This window comes from Carassius gibelio, chromosome B23, assembly GCF_023724105.1.
Source record: "Carassius gibelio isolate Cgi1373 ecotype wild population from Czech Republic chromosome B23, carGib1.2-hapl.c, whole genome shotgun sequence".
Classification (NCBI taxonomy): domain Eukaryota; kingdom Metazoa; phylum Chordata; class Actinopteri; order Cypriniformes; family Cyprinidae; genus Carassius; species Carassius gibelio.
In genome coordinates, this window is record NC_068418.1 from 2,154,644 (window position 1) to 2,171,398 (window position 16,755).

Here is a 16,755-nt window from a genome sequence, read left to right on the forward strand (position 1 = left end):
ATTTCGAGCTGTGGTCTGGTGAGTACTGCTAAATTTAAGGCTGAAACACACCACACCCTAAACTTAACCGTCACAGACCCAGCGGTTTAAAAACCGAGCCGGTTTAATTTGAACACTGCTAAATTTGAAGCTGAACTAAAACACACCCTAAACTTAACCGTTACAGAACCAGTGATTATAGTCTAACGATGACACTTACCGTCTTTGGGACAAGGCAGTCTGGCTGAAACAGGACTTCATGGCGGACACGCGATGCTGGGTCGGGATCGTCGGACTCTGAATTTGGAGCTGTGGTCTGGTGAGTACTGCTAAATTTAAAGCTGAACCAGACCACACCCTAAACTTAACCGTCACAGACCCAGCGGTTTAAAAACTTAGTCGGTTGAACTCGAACACTGCTACATTTAAGGCTTAACTAAACCACGCCCTGTATTTAGCCATCACTGACCCAGCGTTTTTTGAAAACCACATTGAATCTTTTAATTGGATCACTCCTTCCCGGTTCTCCTTTTCTCCGCCAGGGGGAGAGGAAGAGGCGGGACAGGGGAGCAAACCCAAGCCCAGACAGGCTTGTTGGGAGGTGCGGGACCCAGACAGGCCTAGTCACCTCCTGGTTTGCTTTAAATTTAAACTCTTGGACCTTTAATGGTTTTCTTTCCGGGGGTTTTTATATGTTTTTATATGTTTTTATATCTTTATATATTTTTATAGTTTTAATAATTGTTTTTTATTTTTTATTTTTAGATTTATATTTATATGTATGATATTATGGACATGTTAATTTTAACACTCAAACCTTTAGTGGTAAGCTGAAAGATCTTTTCCTATTTTTCTTCCATTTAGTTTACATTTATATTACTAACATGCTAACTTTCAGATTGCTTTTGGAGGTGTCAGTGCTTTAAAGGTCTTTATATATACAATATTATCAACAGACTAACTTTGAAACACTGATATTACTAATAGAAAGATAAAGAAAGAGGTATTGGAAAACTAATTTTAAACGAGGAAGAGTGTATCTAAAACCCCCTGGGAGTAAGCCTAGAAATGTGTTTGGAGCAGCAATTTTGATACTTATTGAGCTTGATAAAACTTACTTTCAAAATATAGGAAGTACGTGGAGCCAACCGTTTTAATGCCTTCTGATTCACTTCAAGAGGTAACTATTAAACCTTAAATGGTAATGTGTTAATGATTAATAGAGTAATATTAGCATTGGCACGCTAACGTAAGTGAATTAATATTAACAACAGAACAATTAAGTGACAGAGATCAGAATCCAGGCTTTAAATTAAGAAAAATGCTATTTAAATCCCCAGAAAAATAGGCCTTGAAACGTTATTGGAGCAGGAATCCGCATATTTAACTAGGTGTCAAAGAAGCTGACTTTAAATGCTAAAAAGAGCTATTTATCAGTGATAAAAACCTAAGAAAACTGTACGGTCGTGTCCGACATATTTGGAGGAGCACAAGATGGGTCTAATCTCAAAAAATATTTTTATAATTTTGTACTCACCACCCTGTAACAGTGTATGCAAAAACACACAAATAGAAGGCTATTGCAACATCTTTCTCTCTCAGAAGTTATCGCATCCAGCGGTTACCCTTGTGTGAGGGTGATGTCTGATTGGCTTGCCATAACTTTTAGGAGGGAGGTCTGGTAGAAGCTTGATGCCCTGCATCCGCCAGTCTCAACCTTCGACCTTTTAGGAGTATTCTAGTCCAAGTTTTCGATATTTCAGACCTATTTTGGTTTATTATACAGCAGAGTACATATGTTTTTTCAGTCGCTCTAACATGCACTCCAAATAATTTCAAATCAACAGAATCAAATTAACGTCTCTCCTAATTACTGGTTTAAGTTGAAAACCCCTTTTAACTCGATCCAGAACCCAACCATGCAATTGTGGATCTGGTCAAGCCCAAACAGCAATTGGATACAAGACACGCGCTTGGGGCTGATCGTCCAAGCGAGCCGGCCTCAGCGTGAGGGTGTATAGTGTTTAACGGCCGAAACACCCGATGATCCTGAGGTACACTACTGAAGAGGTTGTCTTGAACATTTCCCTCACTCTAACTGTTTTTGGGGGAGCAGGAAAGAATAATGAAAAAAATGTCCTACTATAACAAATATCGTCCTTGAAACATGGCATTTGCCTGAAACAAAACTTCTTGGCGTGATCTCACATCTACTCAGATCTAATTTTAGCACTGGACCAAACCTGCGCTCTAAACCTAACCGCCATAACCGCAGCCTTCAAAAACCTAGCCGGTTCAACTCGAGTACTGTTAAATCTATAGATGGACCCAACCGCGCTCTAAACCTAACCACCATAACCGCAGCATTTAAAAACCTAGCCGGTTCGACTCGAAGACTGCTATTTTTAAAGCTGGACCAAACCACACCCTAAACTTAACCATCACAGACCCAATGATTATAATTTAACTATGACATTAACCGTCTTTGATAACATGGCAGTCTGGCTGAAACAATACTTTTTGGCAGAACACGATGCTGGGTCGGGATTATCAGTCTGCGACCTTCGAGTTGTGGTCTGGTTCGCCGATCTGGAACAAGTTCAGTCAAGAACTTTGTGTTCTCATATCTACTTAGATCTAGATTGAGTGCTGGAACAAACTGCACTCTCAAGCTAACCGCCATAACCTCAGCAATTATGAACCCAGCTGGTTCAACTCGAGCACTGTGAAACTTAAGGGTGAAAAAATTCAGAGCCTAAATTTAACCATCGCAGACCCAGCGTTTAAAAACATAATTTTCACTTTTTTAGGCCCAATGCTTAGACAAGCGCAGCTCCTAGACCGGAGATGATCTCACGCGATATGGTATAGTCTGACAAGCGTGGGCCCGTGCACCTTTCCCTCAGTCTCCCTATCCCAAACCGGCCTAGACGAGGGCTAGGTTGGGGGGAGCTGTTGTATTTTTCCAAACCTAACCCAAGCCAGAGCCATCGGACTAGACATACCATCTTACGTAAAAGATCCTACTATGGGCCTCTGTCATTGTTCTAATTGAATCTCTTAAAGCCGATTCGACTCGAGTACTGTGAAATTTAAGACCGAGCTAAACCACAGCTTAAACTTAACCATCACAGACGCAGCTATCGGAAAACTTGCTGGCTCAACTCGAGCACTGTTAAATTTAAGGCTGAATTAAAACACACCCTAACCTTAGCCATCACAGATGCAGCTATCGGAAAACTTGCTGGCTCAACTCAAGTACTGCTAAATTTAAGGCTGAATTATAACACACCTTAAACTTAACCATCACAGACCCAAACTTAACCATCACAGACCCAGTAATTGCAGTCTAACGATGACACTTACCGTCTTTGGGACAAGGCAGTCTGGCTGAAACAGGACTTCATGGCGGAACGCGATGCTGGGTCGGGATCGTCGGACTCTGAATTTCGAGCTGTGGTCTGGTGAGTACTGCTAAATTTAAGGCTGAACCAAACCACACCCTAAACTTAACCGTCACAGACCCAGCGGTTTAAAAACCTAGCCGTTTTAATTGTAACACAGCTAAATTTAAGGCTGAACTAAAACACACCCTAAACTTAACCGTCACAGACCCAGCGGTTTAAAAACCTAGCCGGTTTATTTTCTAACACAGCTAAATTTAAGGCTGAACTAAAACACTCCCTAAACTTAACCATCATAGACCCAGTGATTATAGTCTAACGATGACACTTACCGTCTTTGGGACAAGGCAGTCTGGCTGAAACAGGACTTCATGGTGGAACGCGATGCTGGGTCGGGATCGTCAGACTCTGAATTTCGAGCTTTGGTCTGGTGAGCACTGCTAAATCTAAGACTGAACCAAACCACACCCTAAACTTAACCGTCACAGACCCAGCGGTTTAAAAACCTAGCCGGTTTAATTCTAACACAGCTAAATTTAAGGCTGAACTAAAACACACCCTAAACTTAACCGTCACAGACCCAGCGGTTTAAAAACCTAGCCGGTTTAATTCAAACACAGCTAAATTTAAGGCTGAACTAAAACACACTCTAAACCTAACCATCATAGACCCAGTGATTATAGTCTAACGATGACACTTACCGTCCTTGGGACAAGGCAGTCTGGCTGAAACAGGACTTCATGGCGGAACGCGATGCTGGGTCGGGATCGTCGGGCTTTGAATTTCGAGCTGTGGTCTGGTGAGTACTGCTAAATTTAAGGCTGAAACACACCACACCCTAAACTTAACCGTCACAGACCCAGCGGTTTAAAAACCGAGCCGGTTTAATTTGAACACTGCTAAATTTGAAGCTGAACTAAAACACACCCTAAACTTAACCGTTACAGAACCAGTGATTATAGTCTAACGATGACACTTACCGTCTTTGGGACAAGGCAGTCTGGCTGAAACAGGACTTCATGGCGGACACGCGATGCTGGGTCGGGATCGTCGGACTCTGAATTTGGAGCTGTGGTCTGGTGAGTACTGCTAAATTTAAAGCTGAACCAGACCACACCCTAAACTTAACCGTCACAGACCCAGCGGTTTAAAAACTTAGTCGGTTGAACTCGAACACTGCTACATTTAAGGCTTAACTAAACCACGCCCTGTATTTAGCCATCACTGACCCAGCGTTTTTTGAAAACCACATTGAATCTTTTAATTGGATCACTCCTTCCCGGTTCTCCTTTTCTCCGCCAGGGGGAGAGGAAGAGGCGGGACAGGGGAGCAAACCCAAGCCCAGACAGGCTTGTTGGGAGGTGCGGGACCCAGACAGGCCTAGTCACCTCCTGGTTTGCTTTAAATTTAAACTCTTGGACCTTTAATGGTTTTCTTTCCGGGGGTTTTTATATGTTTTTATATGTTTTTATATCTTTATATATTTTTATAGTTTTAATAATTGTTTTTTATTTTTTATTTTTAGATTTATATTTATATGTATGATATTATGGACATGTTAATTTTAACACTCAAACCTTTAGTGGTAAGCTGAAAGATCTTTTCCTATTTTTCTTCCATTTAGTTTACATTTATATTACTAACATGCTAACTTTCAGATTGCTTTTGGAGGTGTCAGTGCTTTAAAGGTCTTTATATATACAATATTATCAACAGACTAACTTTGAAACACTGATATTACTAATAGAAAGATAAAGAAAGAGGTATTGGAAAACTAATTTTAAACGAGGAAGAGTGTATCTAAAACCCCCTGGGAGTAAGCCTAGAAATGTGTTTGGAGCAGCAATTTTGATACTTATTGAGCTTGATAAAACTTACTTTCAAAATATAGGAAGTACGTGGAGCCAACCGTTTTAATGCCTTCTGATTCACTTCAAGAGGTAACTATTAAACCTTAAATGGTAATGTGTTAATGATTAATAGAGTAATATTAGCATTGGCACGCTAACGTAAGTGAATTAATATTAACAACAGAACAATTAAGTGACAGAGATCAGAATCCAGGCTTTAAATTAAGAAAAATGCTATTTAAATCCCCAGAAAAATAGGCCTTGAAACGTTATTGGAGCAGGAATCCGCATATTTAACTAGGTGTCAAAGAAGCTGACTTTAAATGCTAAAAAGAGCTATTTATCAGTGATAAAAACCTAAGAAAACTGTACGGTCGTGTCCGACATATTTGGAGGAGCACAAGATGGGTCTAATCTCAAAAAATATTTTTATAATTTTGTACTCACCACCCTGTAACAGTGTATGCAAAAACACACAAATAGAAGGCTATTGCAACATCTTTCTCTCTCAGAAGTTATCGCATCCAGCGGTTACCCTTGTGTGAGGGTGATGTCTGATTGGCTTGCCATAACTTTTAGGAGGGAGGTCTGGTAGAAGCTTGATGCCCTGCATCCGCCAGTCTCAACCTTCGACCTTTTAGGAGTATTCTAGTCCAAGTTTTCGATATTTCAGACCTATTTTGGTTTATTATACAGCAGAGTACATATGTTTTTTCAGTCGCTCTAACATGCACTCCAAATAATTTCAAATCAACAGAATCAAATTAACGTCTCTCCTAATTACTGGTTTAAGTTGAAAACCCCTTTTAACTCGATCCAGAACCCAACCATGCAATTGTGGATCTGGTCAAGCCCAAACAGCAATTGGATACAAGACACGCGCTTGGGGCTGATCGTCCAAGCGAGCCGGCCTCAGCGTGAGGGTGTATAGTGTTTAACGGCCGAAACACCCGATGATCCTGAGGTACACTACTGAAGAGGTTGTCTTGAACATTTCCCTCACTCTAACTGTTTTTGGGGGAGCAGGAAAGAATAATGAAAAAAATGTCCTACTATAACAAATATCGTCCTTGAAACATGGCATTTGCCTGAAACAAAACTTCTTGGCGTGATCTCACATCTACTCAGATCTAATTTTAGCACTGGACCAAACCTGCGCTCTAAACCTAACCGCCATAACCGCAGCCTTCAAAAACCTAGCCGGTTCAACTCGAGTACTGTTAAATCTATAGATGGACCCAACCGCGCTCTAAACCTAACCACCATAACCGCAGCATTTAAAAACCTAGCCGGTTCGACTCGAAGACTGCTATTTTTAAAGCTGGACCAAACCACACCCTAAACTTAACCATCACAGACCCAATGATTATAATTTAACTATGACATTAACCGTCTTTGATAACATGGCAGTCTGGCTGAAACAATACTTTTTGGCAGAACACGATGCTGGGTCGGGATTATCAGTCTGCGACCTTCGAGTTGTGGTCTGGTTCGCCGATCTGGAACAAGTTCAGTCAAGAACTTTGTGTTCTCATATCTACTTAGATCTAGATTGAGTGCTGGAACAAACTGCACTCTCAAGCTAACCGCCATAACCTCAGCAATTATGAACCCAGCTGGTTCAACTCGAGCACTGTGAAACTTAAGGGTGAAAAAATTCAGAGCCTAAATTTAACCATCGCAGACCCAGCGTTTAAAAACATAATTTTCACTTTTTTAGGCCCAATGCTTAGACAAGCGCAGCTCCTAGACCGGAGATGATCTCACGCGATATGGTATAGTCTGACAAGCGTGGGCCCGTGCACCTTTCCCTCAGTCTCCCTATCCCAAACCGGCCTAGACGAGGGCTAGGTTGGGGGGAGCTGTTGTATTTTTCCAAACCTAACCCAAGCCAGAGCCATCGGACTAGACATACCATCTTACGTAAAAGATCCTACTATGGGCCTCTGTCATTGTTCTAATTGAATCTCTTAAAGCCGATTCGACTCGAGTACTGTGAAATTTAAGACCGAGCTAAACCACAGCTTAAACTTAACCATCACAGACGCAGCTATCGGAAAACTTGCTGGCTCAACTCGAGCACTGTTAAATTTAAGGCTGAATTAAAACACACCCTAACCTTAGCCATCACAGATGCAGCTATCGGAAAACTTGCTGGCTCAACTCAAGTACTGCTAAATTTAAGGCTGAATTATAACACACCTTAAACTTAACCATCACAGACCCAAACTTAACCATCACAGACCCAGTAATTGCAGTCTAACGATGACACTTACCGTCTTTGGGACAAGGCAGTCTGGCTGAAACAGGACTTCATGGCGGAACGCGATGCTGGGTCGGGATCGTCGGACTCTGAATTTCGAGCTGTGGTCTGGTGAGTACTGCTAAATTTAAGGCTGAACCAAACCACACCCTAAACTTAACCGTCACAGACCCAGCGGTTTAAAAACCTAGCCGTTTTAATTGTAACACAGCTAAATTTAAGGCTGAACTAAAACACACCCTAAACTTAACCGTCACAGACCCAGCGGTTTAAAAACCTAGCCGGTTTATTTTCTAACACAGCTAAATTTAAGGCTGAACTAAAACACTCCCTAAACTTAACCATCATAGACCCAGTGATTATAGTCTAACGATGACACTTACCGTCTTTGGGACAAGGCAGTCTGGCTGAAACAGGACTTCATGGTGGAACGCGATGCTGGGTCGGGATCGTCAGACTCTGAATTTCGAGCTTTGGTCTGGTGAGCACTGCTAAATCTAAGACTGAACCAAACCACACCCTAAACTTAACCGTCACAGACCCAGCGGTTTAAAAACCTAGCCGGTTTAATTCTAACACAGCTAAATTTAAGGCTGAACTAAAACACACCCTAAACTTAACCGTCACAGACCCAGCGGTTTAAAAACCTAGCCGGTTTAATTCAAACACAGCTAAATTTAAGGCTGAACTAAAACACACTCTAAACCTAACCATCATAGACCCAGTGATTATAGTCTAACGATGACACTTACCGTCCTTGGGACAAGGCAGTCTGGCTGAAACAGGACTTCATGGCGGAACGCGATGCTGGGTCGGGATCGTCGGGCTTTGAATTTCGAGCTGTGGTCTGGTGAGTACTGCTAAATTTAAGGCTGAAACACACCACACACCCTAAACTTAACCGTCACAGACCCAGCGGTTTAAAAACCGAGCCGGTTTAATTTGAACACTGCTAAATTTGAAGCTGAACTAAAACACACCCTAAACTTAACCGTTACAGAACCAGTGATTATAGTCTAACGATGACACTTACCGTCTTTGGGACAAGGCAGTCTGGCTGAAACAGGACTTCATGGCGGACACGCGATGCTGGGTCGGGATCGTCGGACTCTGAATTTGGAGCTGTGGTCTGGTGAGTACTGCTAAATTTAAAGCTGAACCAGACCACACCCTAAACTTAACCGTCACAGACCCAGCGGTTTAAAAACTTAGTCGGTTGAACTCGAACACTGCTACATTTAAGGCTTAACTAAACCACGCCCTGTATTTAGCCATCACTGACCCAGCGTTTTTTGAAAACCACATTGAATCTTTTAATTGGATCACTCCTTCCCGGTTCTCCTTTTCTCCGCCAGGGGGAGAGGAAGAGGCGGGACAGGGGAGCAAACCCAAGCCCAGACAGGCTTGTTGGGAGGTGCGGGACCCAGACAGGCCTAGTCACCTCCTGGTTTGCTTTAAATTTAAACTCTTGGACCTTTAATGGTTTTCTTTCCGGGGGTTTTTATATGTTTTTATATGTTTTTATATCTTTATATATTTTTATAGTTTTAATAATTGTTTTTTATTTTTTATTTTTAGATTTATATTTATATGTATGATATTATGGACATGTTAATTTTAACACTCAAACCTTTAGTGGTAAGCTGAAAGATCTTTTCCTATTTTTCTTCCATTTAGTTTACATTTATATTACTAACATGCTAACTTTCAGATTGCTTTTGGAGGTGTCAGTGCTTTAAAGGTCTTTATATATACAATATTATCAACAGACTAACTTTGAAACACTGATATTACTAATAGAAAGATAAAGAAAGAGGTATTGGAAAACTAATTTTAAACGAGGAAGAGTGTATCTAAAACCCCCTGGGAGTAAGCCTAGAAATGTGTTTGGAGCAGCAATTTTGATACTTATTGAGCTTGATAAAACTTACTTTCAAAATATAGGAAGTACGTGGAGCCAACCGTTTTAATGCCTTCTGATTCACTTCAAGAGGTAACTATTAAACCTTAAATGGTAATGTGTTAATGATTAATAGAGTAATATTAGCATTGGCACGCTAACGTAAGTGAATTAATATTAACAACAGAACAATTAAGTGACAGAGATCAGAATCCAGGCTTTAAATTAAGAAAAATGCTATTTAAATCCCCAGAAAAATAGGCCTTGAAACGTTATTGGAGCAGGAATCCGCATATTTAACTAGGTGTCAAAGAAGCTGACTTTAAATGCTAAAAAGAGCTATTTATCAGTGATAAAAACCTAAGAAAACTGTACGGTCGTGTCCGACATATTTGGAGGAGCACAAGATGGGTCTAATCTCAAAAAATATTTTTATAATTTTGTACTCACCACCCTGTAACAGTGTATGCAAAAACACACAAATAGAAGGCTATTGCAACATCTTTCTCTCTCAGAAGTTATCGCATCCAGCGGTTACCCTTGTGTGAGGGTGATGTCTGATTGGCTTGCCATAACTTTTAGGAGGGAGGTCTGGTAGAAGCTTGATGCCCTGCATCCGCCAGTCTCAACCTTCGACCTTTTAGGAGTATTCTAGTCCAAGTTTTCGATATTTCAGACCTATTTTGGTTTATTATACAGCAGAGTACATATGTTTTTTCAGTCGCTCTAACATGCACTCCAAATAATTTCAAATCAACAGAATCAAATTAACGTCTCTCCTAATTACTGGTTTAAGTTGAAAACCCCTTTTAACTCGATCCAGAACCCAACCATGCAATTGTGGATCTGGTCAAGCCCAAACAGCAATTGGATACAAGACACGCGCTTGGGGCTGATCGTCCAAGCGAGCCGGCCTCAGCGTGAGGGTGTATAGTGTTTAACGGCCGAAACACCCGATGATCCTGAGGTACACTACTGAAGAGGTTGTCTTGAACATTTCCCTCACTCTAACTGTTTTTGGGGGAGCAGGAAAGAATAATGAAAAAAATGTCCTACTATAACAAATATCGTCCTTGAAACATGGCATTTGCCTGAAACAAAACTTCTTGGCGTGATCTCACATCTACTCAGATCTAATTTTAGCACTGGACCAAACCTGCGCTCTAAACCTAACCGCCATAACCGCAGCCTTCAAAAACCTAGCCGGTTCAACTCGAGTACTGTTAAATCTATAGATGGACCCAACCGCGCTCTAAACCTAACCACCATAACCGCAGCATTTAAAAACCTAGCCGGTTCGACTCGAAGACTGCTATTTTTAAAGCTGGACCAAACCACACCCTAAACTTAACCATCACAGACCCAATGATTATAATTTAACTATGACATTAACCGTCTTTGATAACATGGCAGTCTGGCTGAAACAATACTTTTTGGCAGAACACGATGCTGGGTCGGGATTATCAGTCTGCGACCTTCGAGTTGTGGTCTGGTTCGCCGATCTGGAACAAGTTCAGTCAAGAACTTTGTGTTCTCATATCTACTTAGATCTAGATTGAGTGCTGGAACAAACTGCACTCTCAAGCTAACCGCCATAACCTCAGCAATTATGAACCCAGCTGGTTCAACTCGAGCACTGTGAAACTTAAGGGTGAAAAAATTCAGAGCCTAAATTTAACCATCGCAGACCCAGCGTTTAAAAACATAATTTTCACTTTTTTAGGCCCAATGCTTAGACAAGCGCAGCTCCTAGACCGGAGATGATCTCACGCGATATGGTATAGTCTGACAAGCGTGGGCCCGTGCACCTTTCCCTCAGTCTCCCTATCCCAAACCGGCCTAGACGAGGGCTAGGTTGGGGGGAGCTGTTGTATTTTTCCAAACCTAACCCAAGCCAGAGCCATCGGACTAGACATACCATCTTACGTAAAAGATCCTACTATGGGCCTCTGTCATTGTTCTAATTGAATCTCTTAAAGCCGATTCGACTCGAGTACTGTGAAATTTAAGACCGAGCTAAACCACAGCTTAAACTTAACCATCACAGACGCAGCTATCGGAAAACTTGCTGGCTCAACTCGAGCACTGTTAAATTTAAGGCTGAATTAAAACACACCCTAACCTTAGCCATCACAGATGCAGCTATCGGAAAACTTGCTGGCTCAACTCAAGTACTGCTAAATTTAAGGCTGAATTATAACACACCTTAAACTTAACCATCACAGACCCAAACTTAACCATCACAGACCCAGTAATTGCAGTCTAACGATGACACTTACCGTCTTTGGGACAAGGCAGTCTGGCTGAAACAGGACTTCATGGCGGAACGCGATGCTGGGTCGGGATCGTCGGACTCTGAATTTCGAGCTGTGGTCTGGTGAGTACTGCTAAATTTAAGGCTGAACCAAACCACACCCTAAACTTAACCGTCACAGACCCAGCGGTTTAAAAACCTAGCCGTTTTAATTGTAACACAGCTAAATTTAAGGCTGAACTAAAACACACCCTAAACTTAACCGTCACAGACCCAGCGGTTTAAAAACCTAGCCGGTTTATTTTCTAACACAGCTAAATTTAAGGCTGAACTAAAACACTCCCTAAACTTAACCATCATAGACCCAGTGATTATAGTCTAACGATGACACTTACCGTCTTTGGGACAAGGCAGTCTGGCTGAAACAGGACTTCATGGTGGAACGCGATGCTGGGTCGGGATCGTCAGACTCTGAATTTCGAGCTTTGGTCTGGTGAGCACTGCTAAATCTAAGACTGAACCAAACCACACCCTAAACTTAACCGTCACAGACCCAGCGGTTTAAAAACCTAGCCGGTTTAATTCTAACACAGCTAAATTTAAGGCTGAACTAAAACACACCCTAAACTTAACCGTCACAGACCCAGCGGTTTAAAAACCTAGCCGGTTTAATTCAAACACAGCTAAATTTAAGGCTGAACTAAAACACACTCTAAACCTAACCATCATAGACCCAGTGATTATAGTCTAACGATGACACTTACCGTCCTTGGGACAAGGCAGTCTGGCTGAAACAGGACTTCATGGCGGAACGCGATGCTGGGTCGGGATCGTCGGGCTTTGAATTTCGAGCTGTGGTCTGGTGAGTACTGCTAAATTTAAGGCTGAAACACACCACACCCTAAACTTAACCGTCACAGACCCAGCGGTTTAAAAACCGAGCCGGTTTAATTTGAACACTGCTAAATTTGAAGCTGAACTAAAACACACCCTAAACTTAACCGTTACAGAACCAGTGATTATAGTCTAACGATGACACTTACCGTCTTTGGGACAAGGCAGTCTGGCTGAAACAGGACTTCATGGCGGACACGCGATGCTGGGTCGGGATCGTCGGACTCTGAATTTGGAGCTGTGGTCTGGTGAGTACTGCTAAATTTAAAGCTGAACCAGACCACACCCTAAACTTAACCGTCACAGACCCAGCGGTTTAAAAACTTAGTCGGTTGAACTCGAACACTGCTACATTTAAGGCTTAACTAAACCACGCCCTGTATTTAGCCATCACTGACCCAGCGTTTTTTGAAAACCACATTGAATCTTTTAATTGGATCACTCCTTCCCGGTTCTCCTTTTCTCCGCCAGGGGGAGAGGAAGAGGCGGGACAGGGGAGCAAACCCAAGCCCAGACAGGCTTGTTGGGAGGTGCGGGACCCAGACAGGCCTAGTCACCTCCTGGTTTGCTTTAAATTTAAACTCTTGGACCTTTAATGGTTTTCTTTCCGGGGGTTTTTATATGTTTTTATATGTTTTTATATCTTTATATATTTTTATAGTTTTAATAATTGTTTTTTATTTTTTATTTTTAGATTTATATTTATATGTATGATATTATGGACATGTTAATTTTAACACTCAAACCTTTAGTGGTAAGCTGAAAGATCTTTTCCTATTTTTCTTCCATTTAGTTTACATTTATATTACTAACATGCTAACTTTCAGATTGCTTTTGGAGGTGTCAGTGCTTTAAAGGTCTTTATATATACAATATTATCAACAGACTAACTTTGAAACACTGATATTACTAATAGAAAGATAAAGAAAGAGGTATTGGAAAACTAATTTTAAACGAGGAAGAGTGTATCTAAAACCCCCTGGGAGTAAGCCTAGAAATGTGTTTGGAGCAGCAATTTTGATACTTATTGAGCTTGATAAAACTTACTTTCAAAATATAGGAAGTACGTGGAGCCAACCGTTTTAATGCCTTCTGATTCACTTCAAGAGGTAACTATTAAACCTTAAATGGTAATGTGTTAATGATTAATAGAGTAATATTAGCATTGGCACGCTAACGTAAGTGAATTAATATTAACAACAGAACAATTAAGTGACAGAGATCAGAATCCAGGCTTTAAATTAAGAAAAATGCTATTTAAATCCCCAGAAAAATAGGCCTTGAAACGTTATTGGAGCAGGAATCCGCATATTTAACTAGGTGTCAAAGAAGCTGACTTTAAATGCTAAAAAGAGCTATTTATCAGTGATAAAAACCTAAGAAAACTGTACGGTCGTGTCCGACATATTTGGAGGAGCACAAGATGGGTCTAATCTCAAAAAATATTTTTATAATTTTGTACTCACCACCCTGTAACAGTGTATGCAAAAACACACAAATAGAAGGCTATTGCAACATCTTTCTCTCTCAGAAGTTATCGCATCCAGCGGTTACCCTTGTGTGAGGGTGATGTCTGATTGGCTTGCCATAACTTTTAGGAGGGAGGTCTGGTAGAAGCTTGATGCCCTGCATCCGCCAGTCTCAACCTTCGACCTTTTAGGAGTATTCTAGTCCAAGTTTTCGATATTTCAGACCTATTTTGGTTTATTATACAGCAGAGTACATATGTTTTTTCAGTCGCTCTAACATGCACTCCAAATAATTTCAAATCAACAGAATCAAATTAACGTCTCTCCTAATTACTGGTTTAAGTTGAAAACCCCTTTTAACTCGATCCAGAACCCAACCATGCAATTGTGGATCTGGTCAAGCCCAAACAGCAATTGGATACAAGACACGCGCTTGGGGCTGATCGTCCAAGCGAGCCGGCCTCAGCGTGAGGGTGTATAGTGTTTAACGGCCGAAACACCCGATGATCCTGAGGTACACTACTGAAGAGGTTGTCTTGAACATTTCCCTCACTCTAACTGTTTTTGGGGGAGCAGGAAAGAATAATGAAAAAAATGTCCTACTATAACAAATATCGTCCTTGAAACATGGCATTTGCCTGAAACAAAACTTCTTGGCGTGATCTCACATCTACTCAGATCTAATTTTAGCACTGGACCAAACCTGCGCTCTAAACCTAACCGCCATAACCGCAGCCTTCAAAAACCTAGCCGGTTCAACTCGAGTACTGTTAAATCTATAGATGGACCCAACCGCGCTCTAAACCTAACCACCATAACCGCAGCATTTAAAAACCTAGCCGGTTCGACTCGAAGACTGCTATTTTTAAAGCTGGACCAAACCACACCCTAAACTTAACCATCACAGACCCAATGATTATAATTTAACTATGACATTAACCGTCTTTGATAACATGGCAGTCTGGCTGAAACAATACTTTTTGGCAGAACACGATGCTGGGTCGGGATTATCAGTCTGCGACCTTCGAGTTGTGGTCTGGTTCGCCGATCTGGAACAAGTTCAGTCAAGAACTTTGTGTTCTCATATCTACTTAGATCTAGATTGAGTGCTGGAACAAACTGCACTCTCAAGCTAACCGCCATAACCTCAGCAATTATGAACCCAGCTGGTTCAACTCGAGCACTGTGAAACTTAAGGGTGAAAAAATTCAGAGCCTAAATTTAACCATCGCAGACCCAGCGTTTAAAAACATAATTTTCACTTTTTTAGGCCCAATGCTTAGACAAGCGCAGCTCCTAGACCGGAGATGATCTCACGCGATATGGTATAGTCTGACAAGCGTGGGCCCGTGCACCTTTCCCTCAGTCTCCCTATCCCAAACCGGCCTAGACGAGGGCTAGGTTGGGGGGAGCTGTTGTATTTTTCCAAACCTAACCCAAGCCAGAGCCATCGGACTAGACATACCATCTTACGTAAAAGATCCTACTATGGGCCTCTGTCATTGTTCTAATTGAATCTCTTAAAGCCGATTCGACTCGAGTACTGTGAAATTTAAGACCGAGCTAAACCACAGCTTAAACTTAACCATCACAGACGCAGCTATCGGAAAACTTGCTGGCTCAACTCGAGCACTGTTAAATTTAAGGCTGAATTAAAACACACCCTAACCTTAGCCATCACAGATGCAGCTATCGGAAAACTTGCTGGCTCAACTCAAGTACTGCTAAATTTAAGGCTGAATTATAACACACCTTAAACTTAACCATCACAGACCCAAACTTAACCATCACAGACCCAGTAATTGCAGTCTAACGATGACACTTACCGTCTTTGGGACAAGGCAGTCTGGCTGAAACAGGACTTCATGGCGGAACGCGATGCTGGGTCGGGATCGTCGGACTCTGAATTTCGAGCTGTGGTCTGGTGAGTACTGCTAAATTTAAGGCTGAACCAAACCACACCCTAAACTTAACCGTCACAGACCCAGCGGTTTAAAAACCTAGCCGTTTTAATTGTAACACAGCTAAATTTAAGGCTGAACTAAAACACACCCTAAACTTAACCGTCACAGACCCAGCGGTTTAAAAACCTAGCCGGTTTAATTCAAACACAGCTAAATTTAAGGCTGAACTAAAACACACTCTAAACCTAACCATCATAGACCCAGTGATTATAGTCTAACGATGACACTTACCGTCCTTGGGACAAGGCAGTCTGGCTGAAACAGGACTTCATGGCGGAACGCGATGCTGGGTCGGGATCGTCGGGCTTTGAATTTCGAGCTGTGGTCTGGTGAGTACTGCTAAATTTAAGGCTGAAACACACCACACACCCTAAACTTAACCGTCACAGACCCAGCGGTTTAAAAACCGAGCCGGTTTAATTTGAACACTGCTAAATTTGAAGCTGAACTAAAACACACCCTAAACTTAACCGTTACAGAACCAGTGATTATAGTCTAACGATGACACTTACCGTCTTTGGGACAAGGCAGTCTGGCTGAAACAGGACTTCATGGCGGACACGCGATGCTGGGTCGGGATCGTCGGACTCTGAATTTGGAGCTGTGGTCTGGTGAGTACTGCTAAATTTAAAGCTGAACCAGACCACACCCTAAACTTAACCGTCACAGACCCAGCGGTTTAAAAACTTAGTCGGTTGAACTCGAACACTGCTACATTTAAGGCTTAACTAAACCACGCCCTGTATTTAGCCATCACTGACCCAGCGTTTTTTGAAAA